General features: G+C 34.8%; 1 protein-coding gene across 1 annotated transcript in view; it reads right to left on the bottom strand.

Annotated features, from left to right (window-relative positions):
* Positions 1 to 14,906, bottom strand: part of CHCHD3 (coiled-coil-helix-coiled-coil-helix domain containing 3) — a 340,709-nt gene that overhangs the window by 198,566 nt on the left and 127,237 nt on the right. The window lies entirely within an intron of this gene.

Raw genomic sequence — 14,906 nt, 5'->3', positions numbered from 1 at the left:
TTCCCTCAAGTTATAAGGGCTGTCTAGGATCTATTCAAAAACTAAAACTTGAAAGGTCCCTCCCCCACCCAAATGAACTATTTTTGTTATCCTCCCTTTCAATGCTATGCTAGGTTAATATTTTTTTTAACTTAAAGGAGCTTTCTATGTACTACTCTTAAATTTCATATTACTAGTTCTATAATGTCAACAACTTTTTTAACTTTCATCCTTTAATAGGATGTATTATCTATGCTTTCCAGTTTTGTATTATTTTCAGATTTGTTAGGTCTACCATCAAACTCATTTTTAAACAAATAACACCGAACTGGAAAGGACCCAGGTGAGGGAATTGTGGGTCCAATCTTTGCCTTGTAAGAAAACTTTATTAAATTATGGGAACTGTAAGCTGTGGTATATAAATGTAATAGAATACTGTTGAGTGGGATAGGTTTAGTGAAGACTTCTCAGATTGTAATTCTTCTCCCAGGGGTGAGGTAAGACCTAGAGGCTCAAGGTTACAATATTTTTAGAACAGAATAGTTCCATATAAGGATATAAAACTGTGTAGTGTATTAGGGTCTCAATGATTGGATAAAACTTACATAATTCCTCGATGTCTTCATTTCAAAAGGGATTGGTTAGATTTCATGTCTAGAATGTAAGATCATATTCTCAGCTAATGAGGATAATGGTCAGTGGGAGGAGGAAGGACTTGCGTTAGGGTCTATATAAATCACTGCCCTTTTCTTTGTCTTCGGCTTTCCTACTCCAGATGAACTGGTGTAGGACTGTCCCGATTCTTGAGAATCTAGTAAATAAACTTTTCTGTCATCACTTTGAGAGGCCTCTGAGTAATTGATTTATGTAGGGACCTGAGCCATCCCACACACTGTTGTGCTATGAGAAACAATGAACAGGAAGACTTCAGAGAGGCCTTGAAAAACTTATACGAACTGATGCTGAGTGAAAGGAGCAGAATCAGGAGCACTCTGTACACAGCAACAACCACAGTGTGTGAGGAATTTTTCTGGTAGACTTAGACTTATTACTTCACTGCAATGCAAGGACTTAAAAAACTCCCAATGGACTCTTGAGGCAAAACGCATTCCACATCCAGAGAAAGAATTATGGAATTGGATCATAGATAGAAGCAGACCATTTTCTTTTGTATTATGTTATGTTTTGTTTTTCTTTTATGGTTTCTCCCATTCATTTACTTCTTCTATGCAATGTGTATTTAATAGGAACGTACGTGTAGAACCTATATAAGACTGTACACTGTCTCAGGGAAGGAGTGGGGAGGGAGGGGAAAAAAATCTAAGCTATATGGAAGTGACTATCAAACACTGAAAACAAATAAAATAATTTAATTAAAAAAAAAAAGAACACCATCTACCTTCCTCACAAGTGGTCATGTAGATACTTTCAGTGAAGAGCCAGATGTTTATTCTAGTTCCAGTTGTAACACTAAACTTACTCAAGTTACTTCAAAAAAAAAATTGTATTGCATGGTTTGAATCCAGCCTTGCATGGTTGAATGTAAGCTGGATCACCTCAACCTCTCACTTAGAGACCCTTGACTAAGGACCTAGGGTTAGATTTGCCAAAGCCCCATTCAGATCCAAAGACTGATGCAAGGAGTTTCCTCACAATTGTTCATGTCAAGCAACATATACATCTTATATGAAAACTAGCCTCATATTAGTCAATCAGTTACTGTTTCTTTGATTGAATGAAGACAACTGGTGGAGGGAACACTTCTTTTATTGATTTCAGAGAATTGCACCAATTTGCTCTCCCCCTTTCAACTTGGAAAGCCCCTAATCTTTCCTCCAGTAAGAAATTAGATAACTTAATCTTGTATCCTGGTTTATATCCTGTTAATTGTTTTCTCTTAATGCATAAAAATCTGTGCTTAATGCATCAATATGATTGGAAGCTTGAACCTTTGTTTCCTATTATTTCAGATTTCACCTGTCACACAGGCTATCTAATGAGACTCTAACAAAATGCTATAAGAAGGATCTCTTTCAACTGTGTGGGAGAAAGGTGAGCAAGGAAAAAATTCATGGTAGAAGTATCACTTAAGCTAGGCCCTCAAAAAGGAATATTCCATTAACAAAGGCTGAAAGCAGAGTTGAGGGAGACAGAGTTCTCTCCTAGAATGTAATATTGTTGATTAAAAACACAGAAGTTTGAAGGAAATAAAACGAGGAGAGGAGACAACAAGGACATGGGGTTGTTAGGTGGCCCAGGGGAGACAGCACCAGCCCCAGAGTCAGGAGGACCTGAGTTCAAATGCTACCACTCTCTAGGGGATCATGGGCACAAGTCACCGAACCCCAAAACTGCCTCCAAAAACAACAACAACAACAAAAGAGTACATGAAAGAGAATTGCATAAAACTATTAAAAGCAAATTCTGGGTAAAAATTTTAATTTTGTATTTGAGGCAACATATCACAATATATAGCAAATGGGTCCAAACTCAAAAAAACTTAATCAAGTGCTGTTGACAGTAGATGTGACACACTGGAAATCATTTAACCTTATAGGAGACAACTTCTTGAGAGCAGGGTTTGTCTTTGGCCTTCTTTAAATTACCTCAGGGCTTAGCACAGTGCTTGGCTCATAGAAGGCACTTGTTGACTGTTGCTGACCAACAATTGTCTTCAAATATCTGATATCCTCATAATGTGACAAAAAAGATCAGATGACAGGTTGACCCCAGAAGAAGAAATATAAAACACTAACCTCTTCAATATATAGTAAACAAATGGAACGATTTTAAAAATATGAACAGACTGATTAATTTTTTAAACAAGAATAATTATGCTAATACGACTGAAATTCAACTAAATTATTTCCCAAGAAACCTTCAACTAATGCAACAGCATGACTATCAACCCTACTAAGAATTCAATTCCATTTACTAAGCATTCAATGAATAAACATAAGTACGGGAAGAGTTTTAAAGATCTCCAATAGTCAATAGGTATATTTTTGCTTTCTCTCTATTGTAGAGGTCCTCAACCTAGGGTTCCTAAACTTGATTTTTAATATTTTGATGTCTACAATTCAATATGATTTGATTTCCTCTGAAACTTTTATTTTGTGTATTTAAAAATACTACTTTGAGAGAGGAACCATCAACTTCGTCAGACTGCTAAATGGGTCCATTAAAAAAAAAAAACGACTATCTACTCAGTGCTTTCTCTCTGCAATACTGAAATCTATTTAAGAAGTCACAGGAGAAATTACATCACAATAGCATTTCGTCTATCATCAAGCAATTAAGTATTCAAAATAGTGAATTTCCCATGAAATTATGATTTCACCAGTCAAGTAAGAAAACATACATTTTAAAATGTTTGTGGAAATATCTGTGAAATATAAACTTCAATGAATTCTTAAACAAAAGTGACTAAATTTATCTTCTACTGCTGAATCAAGGTCATTGTTGTACTGTACTATATTTGAATACACAAAACAATTGATATTGCTTTTATTTTTTTTTTCTGTGCACATTGCTACTTAGTCAACAAACTGAATGAAACCATCAAAGTCTCGGGGCAAGGGGGGTTAACACCTAAAATATTTCCCCTTCCCTGAGTATGGTGGAACAATGAAAGATTGACGAGGCAACCTTTCCCATATATATTCCAGTAAATATCTAAAAGACTGCCTGAGTGAATAATGATGATCAAGCAATCTAAAGGGGAAAAAAAGAATAAGATTCTTCATCCAACACAAGAATGCACAAAAACCTAGCCAGAAGCCTGCATGGAGTGAGAAGGTGGTTCTGGCAGGGAAGATAGCAAAAAGCTCAGATAAAGAAGCCAGGAACCTGCCAGTGCTGTAGGTGAAAAACCTCCCTGTCCACCTGAAGCCTGTAGCACTTCCTTTCTGGTGGTCAGAGGGAAGCTACAGGTTGGAAGCCCCTAATTCTCTGATCTCAGACATAGCCCAACAACAGGCAGCACACTGCCACAAGTCTACCCCAGGCATTCCGCTAACCTTCTCACCTCTGCTTCCTGGCTTCCTTGGATTCCTTCAAATATCAGCTAAAATTCCACCTTCTACAAGAACCTTTTTTATTAACACTGTAAATGACAGTGCCTTCCTCAATTACCTTCAATTTATTTTGTAAGTACCTGTTTTTCCATAGCTGTCTGTATGATGTCTCCCTCATAATACTGTGAGCTCCTGGAGATTGAACTATCTTTTGCCTCTACTGGAGTTTGCAACACCTGAGACAACAGTAGGTCATAACTAACACAGGTGCTTAGTAAATGTTCATCAAGTGACTAATGAAGGGAACTCAAAAACCTACCAATGTTCTGGGCAAAGACATACCGATGTAGGTGAAAACCAAGGTCAAGTCTCCCAGAAACTGAGGTTAGGACTAAACAAGACCTGACCACCCTATGGAAGAGTATGTGAGATAGAAGAACCTGAACCTTGAACAAAGACCCAAATAAGGAACTAAGGCTAGGGAAATGAGTAAAAGGAAAAAAATAGCAAAACATTAGGGAATATATTATGAATCAAGAAATATCTAAGAGGCAAACTCAAGAAAACAATAACTGCACAAATACTAAAGTACAGCCTCAGAGAAGAAAATGGCTTTCGCACAAGGGTTACAATAATACCCTGAAGAAATAAAAAAATGAATTACAAGGGAAATATGAGCTCTGAAGTAAAGAATTAGGAAATAAACTAGATTAGAACAGAACTTTACCTAAGCAGCAAGCTCTCTAAAAAATACTAAGCAGCAAATGGAAGCCAACAAATACTGCAACAAAATAAAAAGACCAAAAAAAAAAAAGATGAAAAATAGAATATTTATTATCCAAAATGACTGACCAGAACACTGGACAAAGAAAGATAATTTAATAATCACTGAATTCCCTGAAAACCATGACAGGGGGGGGGGGGGTAAGCTGGATAGAATATTTAAAGAATTCATAAATGCAAAATGCTCAGGTCAACTGGAACAAAAGGGTAAAGTGGGGGAGGGGGGAGAGAAGAGGAAAAATAAATCTATCAATCACCTCCTGAAATATAATTCAAAATTAAAACTGGCAGGAACATCATAGACAAAGTTGAGGGCTTCAAGGTTAAAAAAAAAAAATACTGTAAGCAACTGGAAAGAAAAAGTTCAAATACCAACAAGCCAGAGTCAGGATCACAATAAAACTGGACAGGACCTATTTATGGAAAGAGGACATATTAGAATGATGTTCCAAAAAGTAAATGAAAAAAGTTTATAACCAAGAAAATTTTACTCTATAAAAATGAATGTGGTCCTTACAGGGAAAAAAGGAACATGATGCAATAAAAGATTTGAAAAGACTCATGACAGTAAGATCAGAGCTTTATCCTCTGTTTGGCCCTGAAAGTGTTTTATAACCTAGGCTCTCCTATCTTCCCAGTTTATCTAACACCTTGCTCCCCAACAAATACTCTTCAATCCAATAACACTGGCCTCTCCTGGCTGTTCCACTAACATGACACTGAATCAGTTGGCTCTGGGCATTTTCTCTGGCAGTGCCCCATGCCTGGAATGCTTTCCCTACTGCCTCTGGTTCCTTTAAAAGTCCAAACTAAAATCACAACTTCTCAAGAAGCCTTTTACAATCCCTCTTAATTCTAGCTCTTTCCCTCTGTTAATTAATTCCTATTTAGCCTCCATGCAGCTTATTTTGTACACATTTGCTTGTTTCCTCCCCCCGTTAGACTGTGAGCTACTTGAGGGCATGGGCTGGTTTCTTTACTTCTTTTTATATCCCTAGTATTTAGCATGGTGCCTGACTCATGGGGCTTAACAAACATTTAATAAATATCTGTTGACTGACTGACGGCTGAGGAGAAACTCTGAAATACAAAGACAACATACCAAAGCAGTTATTAGGAGAAATCAACAAGAGAAAAAGAGCAGGGCAATGAAATGAATGTACAACTTTTAAAAACCTGGAAAGGCAATGAATCAAAAAAAAAGAAAACAAAAACAATCTAAGCAAAAAATAGAAGAAAAAATAAATTGACAAAATTAAGATTAAGAACTGGTTCCCTTTAATTAACAAAACTGATCATGGTTTAAGAACAGAAAACCAAATTGCCAATGGAAATGGAATGACATTGTAAATCCAAAGAAAACTCACACTAAAAAGAAAGAGGCAAAAAAAGTTAATTTAAAAACTATCTCATTCAGCTATGTAACAACAAAACTGATAAATGAAATGGATTAACATTTACAAAAATAAAAATATATACAGGTTAGTAGAAATAAAGAATTTAAATAACTCATTCTTAGAAAAAAAACTTAAAACAAGTTTAAATTAAAAATGAAAGTAAAAAGAAAAATTCAAACCAAGACAGATTTACAAGTGAACCCTATCAAACATTCAAAGAATACATAGTTCTAAAGTTATTAAGTCGTTTACAAAAATAGGGAATGAAACATTCTTCCAGAATGAAGTCTCCCTTGGGACAAAGGAAGATAAGCAAAAACATCTAAAATAGTGACTATACTTAACCATGTAACATTCTGTCCAATTAGTCCTCCATGTCTCTGCCTGACATCGGGAAGATACCCATGTATGAAGATACATATGCACCTGATAACTAAATCAGGGAAAAAAGAACAGAAAGAAAACTAAGGACCAATAACCTTAATGAACACTGATACAAAAAACTGATACACCGATACAAAAGCACTGAATAAAATATTAGCAAGGAAGCTATATCAATATAACAACAAGAGTATACAACATGATCAAGTTGCATTTTGAACAGAAATACAGGTAGGTGCAATATTGTCAAAACAATAAATATTATAAAAATTCATATGAAATATAAAAATAAAAATTCAGATCATCCTAACTTCAAATCCAGGGTTATATCTATCCACAGTGCCACCCATCTGTTGATTTATGGACTCAAAACACAAAATGTGGTCTATCAACAACCATTTTAACAGCTGGTTCAAAATAAAAAATTTAAAAATGCAAATTAAAATAACTCTAAGATACTCCTTCATAAAACAGTGTAAAAACAACAGATTTGAAGATCTGAAGCCAAATAGCCTGAGTTCAAAGCCTAGGGCAAATAAGTTCAGGGCCTCAGATTCCTCATATGTGGAATAAGGGAACTGGACTAGATGACTTCTAAGATTTCTTCCAGTTCTTAAGTCTATGAACTAATGCAGAGAAAAACAGAATGAAGAAAGCAATATTCACTAATAACCACAACAAAGTAAATGAAAAGTTCCCTAAAACAAAATCCAGGTCTGCTCAATCAAAAACATGTGAAGGTCCTTGCAAAAAGATAATGAAACATACCTCCACAGGGGACTAGATAGACAGAATATTACATACAATGTCAAATACAGTCACTATTTTAGATTTTTTTGCTTTTATTTTCCTTAGTTATAAATCTAGAACAATATGAGAAATGACTCATTTAAAGATAAAATCTATTTTAAAATATGGTCAACTAATGAGCATGCCGAATGCACAGCCTTTTGATAATCATAATTTTACAGAGACAAACAGCAGGTCAATTTAAAAGACAAGTACAAGGGAAAGAATTATTTTTATTGTTTGCCAACATCTTTCTCATGTATGTTGCATGCCATGTAGGTAGGATACTTGGACTCAATTTAGGGGATGTGGAGTTAAATACCCCTTGAGACAACAGCTGAGTAATTCTGGGTCAGGCCTAGATCAGGTAAATCCAATGATTCTGGCTCAGGATTGTAAAGCAACAAAACACCTTCCTTACAACTAAAAAGAATACTAAAAACAGAAGTTGTTCTCCTCTACTTACACCTCTATTTGCTATGACATCAAAATCAAATGAGAAAGATGTCCTGCACTTCAGAAAGATCTCTGTCCAACCTCGAGAAACTCCACAAAACTGGGATTTTCTAGTCTTGTGAACCAATCCAGTCTCAGAGAAAGTATCCCCACTTCCTTAACAGGAAACTATTCTAACTGATTGAAAATAAATACAGTTCCTACCACACGGTGTGATCATCTAGTCATCCAAACTCTTACAGTTTCAATTCCTTTATATGAAATATGGGAATAATAATATTTTCCTCGAGATTGTTGACAGGAATGTTTGGCAGCTTAAAAAACTACAGAAATGTGATTTTCTCCCCTTACTAGATATATAATTTATTTTACCAGTGTTTGAGTAATTTTTATTTTCTCATAAGTTAGAAATATAATTTTATTTAAAAAACCAGTATTCTAGAATTTAATCCTAGTCCTACTATTAAGGAATATGGGGAGAGCGTGGAGTTGTTCAGTCATATCCAATTCTTCGTGACCCCATGGACCATAAGCATGCCAGGCCTTTCTATTCTGCACTATCTCTCGGAGCCTTTTCAAAGTTCACGTTTGTTAATTTAATGATTGGTTCTAAATATTGTTATATAATGCACACATTTTACAATAACATACTTTTAGTAGGAAATATAAGCAATTTTTAAATCCTATAGACCTTACCTCACTGCTCAAGTTGGGTAAGTCAGTCTGCCACAAAGCAGCAGATTTATAGGAGTTCAATTTTAAATTATATAAGATATGAAAATTATATTAACAAAACTAAAATATTTAAATATTTACAAGTCAGTCAAATTTATATTCTTACTTTTCAAAAAACATATAATTTGTTTTTGGCTCTATTGCAGAATTTTGTCACAGAAAAAGATCATCATTTTTTTCAACTGCTTTTTTTCAAATGGCTTAGGCCTTTCTCAGTAAGGACAATAAACTACTTGTTTCTAATCTATAAGAATAAATGGAGACTGATATCACTGCCCTTTCCTCTTCTAGGCCTTAGAGGCCTAGTCAGAAGGAGAGAAACAAATCCAGACATCCAAAACCAAAGTCAACAAAAATAAGTCCATAAGTCAAGAGGCACTGAACAATCCTTTTTCCTTCTCAGAAAAATAGTAGTAGCTCTGGGAGGCAGAAAGGTTCTTGGATTTTACAGTTGTGCTGGTCTATTTATCTTCCACATGCAAAAATTTTCCATGTTTCATTCCATCAATAGGGGTGCATGTGTGCGTGTGTGTATACACACACACACACGTACGTACACTTTCTCTCTTTAACATACATAATTTTAGGGATAATTTTGGTGAATCTACTTTGTTCCAAATTGTTCTGTGACCTCTTTATCTCTATTTTCTACTTCTACCCATGTCTTATAATTTACAGGCTCATTCTCTCCTGTTCCATTTTTCTTCTCTTAATAAGTGATAAGAACATGTTAAATAAAAGGACAGAGACTTGAAGAAGGGTCAAAGGAAACTTTCATAGAAGACACATGATTTCAGTTTTGGGGCTTTAGTCATATCTATTTCACTTGCTAGGAGACCTTTTTTGCTCATTTCTACACAAAGGATTATGTTCTAGTAGATTCTGGTTAGAAAAAAGGAAATATGATCTCCAGCGAAATAGAGTCTCTGTACCGTTTTAAACCAATGCCTAAGGAAAGTACAGAAGTGAAAGTAGCACATCAGAAACATCAAGAATAATTGTGGAAAAAACTAACTATTCAAAAATGCAATTCTTCTTCTAATCATTTTCCTTGGCTTAGCTGCTCCTGTTTATCATATATCAGATAACAATATTCCACCAAAAAAGGTGCTAAATTTTGATGCTGATCATTTTGGGTCTAAACTTTCGGGTGATGCTCAGGTCCTCTAGTTTCTACACTTCTACCCCAACTCATTCAGCATTTCCTTCATAATTTTGGAATGCTATATATCTATCTCTGGAAAAATCACTCCATAATCTCCTCTTCCCTATAGTACACCTACAGTTTTTTTAGTCCCTCCTAACATCAAAATCTCATCCTCTTCATAGTGTGTCAGTTCTCACCATTATGTTTAATTGCCAAGCTAGAAAGACTTCAATGAGATAGGCTAAATTCCCAGTGTCTTGTACCAATAATTTACCACCAATTAATATATCTTTGCTTTCAATATCTCCCTAAACCATAATAGTAAGACTACTATACTCTGGTTGAGTTTTCAACTGGCTATCAGGTTCCTTTAGTGAATAAAGAAAAGACTGGCAAAAATTGGATTTCCACTTTGTCAGGGGCAAAAGATAAACTCTGATTTTATGTAGCCACACAGTGTTTCAAATGAAGCAACACTTTATATACAAGAGCAGTTTTCTAGTAAGAAAAGTCACATTATAAAATAAGTAGGGTTTTTGTTATTATTAACAAGGGTTTCCCAAGATTAAAGATATCTCTTGAGGATCTTGGTATTTTTTGGTATTTTCCAAAGTAATATGAGGGTTTACATAAGGAAGAGGAAAGGAAACATTATTTCAGAATCCTCGGCCTACCATCATTCTCACATTAAGCTCCTGATAGAATTTCATTTAATTTGTCCTCTTTTAAACACATATCCTTCCTCATTTAAATTCCCTAGAGTTTTAAGCAAAGCAGTAGGAGTTTAGTGTAAGCTTTTCTTATTTGCAAAATGTAATTGGGTGGCTTAATGAAACAAACAAAAGTCAGATTTGCCCTTGTATCTCTCAAGCTCTTTTGAAACAACTTTTTTCCTCATCACATTCTCATTCAAGTGAGAGGCATACTTTTATATGCTAGCAAAATGAATTCTTAAACACAAACTGTCTGCAATAATAAATGTAATAAATAACCTGCCAAATTAAAAAGAAATAAACTGCTCATTAATATAGATCTCTTATGGTCATTAAAGGAGGCAGACCAAGTTACATATGCTTCTCTTCAATGGCAAAAATTTCCCATCACGAACACATTAGAGGCATTTTAAATCAAGAACATTGTTTAGCAGATTTTTCAGGGGGGCTTTAACTGGGCTAAGCCAAAATAACAAACCCCAACCAAGGAGGGAAAGAGGTGCCTTTATCTGGTTTCACAGTAATCTGCCTGACTGAGAAGAACATTCCTGAGGTTAGGGAGGAGTTTTTTTGTTGTTCTTTTAAATTTATTATTCTTAGTTTTTATAGAAGGAAAATGTCATCAGGGAAATGCATGACAGGAAGAGAATGAGCTAATGATAAGCAGAGTAAGTAGGATTACAGAGGGACAGAATGCTATCTTCCTAATGTAGAAAGAAAGCAAGGAAGACCTTCAGTCTATTAGGTCATCTCTCTTTCCTCCACAACTTTATGAGAGGTCACACAGGACGAGTATGCAATGGATGGAATTCAATCTATATCACTGGAGGCAAAACCCAGATAAGCTAGATCTTGGACACATTTGAGCTAAGGTTAGAGCTAATATGATAACTGTGCACTATGTGTCAAACACTACTGAACAGTATCAGCCAGGTCATTCTCAGATACAGTGGTCCATCTGCACACTGGCTGCAGTGTCAGCAACTGTTTAAACTATGAATTGGAAAGGCACTTACCCCACAAATTTTTATTTCAAAACTATATGACAAAACTATTCCACAAATATGGAATTGCATAATTCTAAAATGCAACAGAAAAGTGATAATCTTTCCATTTCATGAAAGGGAATAAGTAGAAACTGTTGCTCCAAGAGATGAGGTTACTGGCTTAAATGATTTAAGATTAAGTTAAGAACTGTATAGGCAACTGCCTCTGCATCATTTCTTCAAAATACATGAACATTTTACCTGCTCACTAGCAGAGAGTACAGATTATCATGGAGGCAGATGGTCAAGCATAAACTGTCTAATGACCAGAGAAAACTGCTTCAGGTACCCCAAAAAGAAAAACGAATTACTACAAACTCTTCGGTCACCATTAATACTAATCACAAGTTTTAATTTAATGTATTATACTTTGTTGGAGAAAATGCTGAACGAACAATGAAAATATGGTTTGCTACATATTTTAAAATGGGAAAGCTGACAAGGTAATTCAACTATTTCAGGCTATAAAAAAATACTGATTAAACAAATGTACAACTTTGAACTTATATCACTCACTTGAGAAAATGAAAAGCAAGACTAACACTTCTGTTCTAAAACAGTTTCAACTAAGTTATCACTCTTTGCAGATGACATGATGATCTACTTAGAGAATCCCAGAGATTCAAGTAAAAAATTACTTGAAATAATAAACAACTTTGGCAAAGTTGCAGGTTACAAAATAAACCCACACAAATCTTCTGCATTCCTATACATTAGCAACAAAGTCCAACAGCAAGAGATAGAAAGAGAAATCCCATTTAAAGCTAGGGTAGACACTATAAAATACTTAGGAGTTTACCTGCCAAAACAAACCCAGGGATTATATGAACACAATTACAAGACACTTTTTGCACAATTAAAGTCAGATTTAAGTAAGTGGAAAAACATTAGCTGCTCATGGGTAGGCCGTGCTAATATAATAAAAATGACAATTCTACCTAAATTAATTTACTTATTTAGTGCCATACCAATTAAACTATCAGACAATTATTTTCTAGAGCTGGATAAAATAATATCAAAATTCATTTGGAAAAACAAAAGGTCCAGAATATCAAAGGGACTAATGAAAAGAAATGCTTGGGAAGGTGGCCTAGCGCTACCAGACCTCAAACTGTACTATAAAGCAGCAATTATCAAAACCACTTGGTATTGGCTAAGAAACAGAGAGGTAGACAAGTGGAATAGACTTGGCATTCAAGACGCAGTAGGCAAGGAATATAGCAACCTTCTGTTTGATAAACCCAAGGACCTCAGCTTCTGGGATAAGAACTCACTGTTTAACAAAAATTGCTGGGAAAACTGGATAACAGTGTGGCAAAAATTAGGCATAGACCCATACCTGACACCGTACACAAGAATAAAGTCCAAATGGGTACATGATTTAGGTATAAAGATTGATACCATGAATAAACTGGAGAAGCAAGGAATAGTGTATTTATCAGATCTATGGAGAAGGGAAGAATTCTTTACTAAAGGAGAGATAGAATGCATTATGAAATGCAAAATGGATAACTTTGATTACATTAAACTGAGAAGTTTTTGCACAACCAAACCCAATGCAACCAAAATCCGGAGGGATGTAGTAAATTGGGAAAGAATTTTTACAGCTAAGCTCAGGGATAAAGGCCTCATTTCTAGAATATATAGAGAACTGACTCAAATGTATAATCATACAAGTCATTCCCCAATTGACAAATGGTCAAAGAACATGAACAGGCAATTTTCAGAGGAAGAAATTAAAGCTATCTATAATCATATGAAAAAATGCTCTAAATCACTATTGATTAGAGAGATGCAAATCAAAACAACTCTGAGGTACCACATCACACCTATAAGATTGGCAAACATGACAGAACAAGAAAATGATAAATGCTGGAGAGGATGTGGGAGAGTTGGAACACTAATTCACTGTTGGTGGAGCTGCGAGCTGATCCAACCATTCTGGAGAGCAATTTGGAACTATGCCCAAAGGGCTACAAAAATGTGCATACCCTTTGACCCAGCAATATCGCTACTAGGACTATATCCCCAAGACATCATAAAAATGGGAAAGGGTCCCAATGTACAAAAATATATATAGCAGCATTCTATGTAGTTGCCAAAAACTGGAAGTCAAGGGGATGTCCATCAATTGGGGAATGGCTGAATAAATTATGGTATATGAATGTAATGGAGTACTATTGTGCCATAAGAAATGATGAACAAGAAGACTTCAGAGAGGCCTGGAAGGACTTATATGACCTGATGCTGAGTGAAAGGAGCAGAACCAGGAGAACTTTGTGCACAGCAACGACCACAGTGTGTGAGAGTTTTTTCTGGTAGACTTGGAATTTTGTAATAACGCAAGAACTTCTTATAAAAAAAAAAAATCCCAAAGGTGGTTCTCAAGGCAAAATGCCTTCCACACTCAGAGAAAGAAATATGGAAGTCATTCACAAAATGTAGCAGATCATGTTTGTGTATGTGTATGTGTTTGTGTATCATGTTTTGATTTGTTATATGATTTCTTTCATCTATTTTAGTCTGACTACATAGCATGCCTATAGTGAAAATACACTCAATAGGAAAGTATATGTAGAACCTATATAGAATTGTATGCAGTCGTGGGGAGGGAGGGGGGGAGTGGGGGGTAGGTGGGGGGGATAAAATCTCAATTGTATGGCAGTGATTGTTAAACATTAAAAAATAATAATAAATAAATAAATACACACATACATACATAAAACAGTTTCAAACATATTGACTGTAAAGTACTAAAGGAAATTCTGTGAATTGATTGATATTCAGAGAATGTAGGAAAATATATTTACATTCTCAAACAGCTCATAGAAAATTAGAATGTTTCATTCAAAAAGAACACCTAAGAATCTAAATTTGTGTTTAGGAAAAAACATTAAACAAAATAATAATGATGCTACCTAGAAATTTAATATTTTGTAAAATAAAACAAATTAAAGCAGTAACAATTAACCACCCACTAATATTATCAATAGGACCACAATTTTCATCAATTCTTTATTTAAAATGTAATTCACAGAACTAGATAAATCTACGAAAAAAGGAGGTAAGTAGAATTTTAGAAAAGTTTAGATATAACAAACCTCTGGAGAAAAACCACACAATCAAATGGAGAAAGGCAGAAATAATAAATGCATCCTTTTTAGATCATAATGCAATAAAAAGTGATAAAAGTTCATGGAAAGATAGACAAAAATCAACTGGAAATGAAATAATCTAATCCTATAAAATGAGTGGGTCAAACATCAAATCATGGAAATGATAATTTCATTAAAAAGAATGATAATGAGATAACATACCAGAACATATGTGATGCTGCAAGCAGTTCTCAGGGGAAATTTTACATCTCTTAAATGCTTACATGAGTAAAATAGAGAAAGATCAACAAATTGAACATGCAACTAAAACTATTAAAAAAAAAGAACAAATTAAAAGTCTCCAATTAA

This window comes from Notamacropus eugenii, chromosome 3, assembly GCF_028372415.1.
Source record: "Notamacropus eugenii isolate mMacEug1 chromosome 3, mMacEug1.pri_v2, whole genome shotgun sequence".
Classification (NCBI taxonomy): domain Eukaryota; kingdom Metazoa; phylum Chordata; class Mammalia; order Diprotodontia; family Macropodidae; genus Notamacropus; species Notamacropus eugenii.
This window is presented reverse-complemented; position numbering and strand designations above follow the sequence as displayed.